Source organism: Helianthus annuus, chromosome 14 (assembly GCF_002127325.2).
Source record: "Helianthus annuus cultivar XRQ/B chromosome 14, HanXRQr2.0-SUNRISE, whole genome shotgun sequence".
NCBI classification, from domain to species: Eukaryota; Viridiplantae; Streptophyta; class Magnoliopsida; order Asterales; family Asteraceae; genus Helianthus; species Helianthus annuus.
The window spans coordinates 82,906,465-82,908,803 of record NC_035446.2 but is presented as its reverse complement, the minus strand read 5'-3'; positions in this window follow the sequence as shown (position 1 = coordinate 82,908,803).

Sequence of the window (2,339 nt, the reverse complement as noted above, 5' to 3'; positions counted from 1 at the left end):
CATTTCAATTCCATTTTTATAAATACTCACTTCTTTAACCCCAATTTTCACAACTTTTCACCCACTACCACCCCATCTCTCTCACATTTTATAAACCACTCTTCCCTTTTTATAAAAACTCATCATATTTTGTATCATTTTTTACCCGCTTCCACCCCATCTCAACCTACAAGCGGACTTGGTGGAGCATATTTGGAACAACGCTGAAAACGAACCCGCCCACCACATGGAAGACGACGACTAGTAGCTTATTTTAGTATGTTAGGATATTTTTACGTTTTTTTTTTTTAACTTTAGGTTTTTAAGTTTATGTTTTTTTTAGTTTATTTTTTTTAAGTTTAATTTTTTTTTATGTTTATGTAATGTTTTATAATATTAATTAAAATATTTTATTACTTTATTTGTTAAATGTTTAAAAAAAGATGGAGATTTAAAAAAAAAATATATAAAAGTGGTGGAGGATGATGACTAGGACCATCCTCCCATGCCCCCTAGTTTTGGAGGATGATCCATCCTTGGGAGGACTATGATGTGGCGCCTACGTGGCGGATCATCCTCCAAGGATGGTCCATCACCATACCATGTAGTCTTATCTGGCAAATGAGTGATATATGAATATTTGTCAATTAAAGAAGATTTTGTCACCAACACGCAACATTTTGTCTTTCAAATATCGGTACAACTGCCAATAACATGGATCATGTAAGAGTGGTTAGAGTGTTTACTTATTAGACGTACATGTTTTTGGTATCAATTCATCTTTAATCAATTTTTAAAAAAACTTTTTTTTGGCACTACTCCATTTTTATTTTTTGTACTAATTTGTCATAAAGTAATTAACACAATCAGCTTCTAGAAAAATTAAATATAGAACATGCGTATACTTTATGTAATGTTTATTATTGGGGTGACAACTTTTCTAACAAAAGTAGGTAAAATATTAATATAAATCATTTATTTTACTTAAGAATTAAGAATACTTAAGAGCTCGGAACCAATATAGAATGAGCCGTACTATGAGTTACGGCTCAACCCTGTATTCGTATTCGCAGTGTAATTTTCTTTTCGGTTTTATACATAGCATATCTAAAAACATATACGAGGATACCCCTAAGAGAAAATTATGAAACTTGATATTATTCATTAAGACCAAAACCTGCTTAGTTTTAAAGCCTAAATAATTAGTTTTATGATAATTAAGCCTAAGTTGTAATAACTAATAAAGCCCATATAATAGAATAAGTGATTTTGCGCGTCTTATGGTTGAAATCAGAACACACAGTTCTTGTCCTTTGGTTTATCGGGTAGTGAAGCTAGCTTTGGTTTTACCGGTTGCAACCGTAAGCGTTGAAAGATGTTTTTCGAAATTGAAGATTATCGAGACAGATTACGCAATCGAATGGGCCCGAAATCTTGAACAATGCCATGTTTGTGCGGTTGAAAAGAATTTTTTTTTCATAAAGTAAAAGTCAACGATGTGATGGAACGATTTCAAACTATGAAAAAAAGAAGAGTCCAAATCTATCAGGTATTTGTTTACTTTATTTATTTTTTGTCTTTTTTTAATATTGTATATTACACGGTAATTTTTTTTTAAAATCTCCCTGATTTAATGGGCTAGTTCCGCCACTGTAAGAGCTTATGTTCAATTGTTCATAATACTTTTTTTAATATGAATAATATGTTTGTATTTTTCTAAAAGTATGCACTAAGGTATGCAATATAAACAATGCACGTTATTAACGTTAGCAAATACAGAAAGAAGATACTTTGATGGGTAACATTTTTTAGAGTAAACTTCCGTTTTGCTTCCTGTGGTTTGGTCATTTTAACGGTTTTGCCCCAAACCTTTCAAAATAGCCATTTTATTCCCTGATCTATAAAGACCTTTATGATTTTGCTCCCCGCCCCTAAACGTCATCCATTTTAACAGTTAGGGTTTTAAGCTGGAATTGTAAAGGGAGGGTTGGGAAAAGACATAATTGCCCCTCAGGTGTTTTGCACGTGACAGACTTTAACTGTTAAAGTGGATGATGTTTAGAGGCGAGGAGCAAAATCATAAAGGTCTTCATAGATCAGGGAGTAAAATGACTATTTTGAAAGGTTTGGGGTAAAACCGTTAAAGTGACCAAACCATAGGGAGCAAAACGGAAGTTTACTCCATTTTTTATTAAAAAGGTAACAATTTAAATTGAAAAAAAAAAATCTTTGTAGCTGTTTTTATTAACTTTAAAAAAAAGTTTAAGGATGTATGTGTGTGTATAAGTTTCGTATAAACTTATTGTATTTTTTTTTAAATATAGAAAAAAGAATAACTTATTACATAAAATTATTGAATA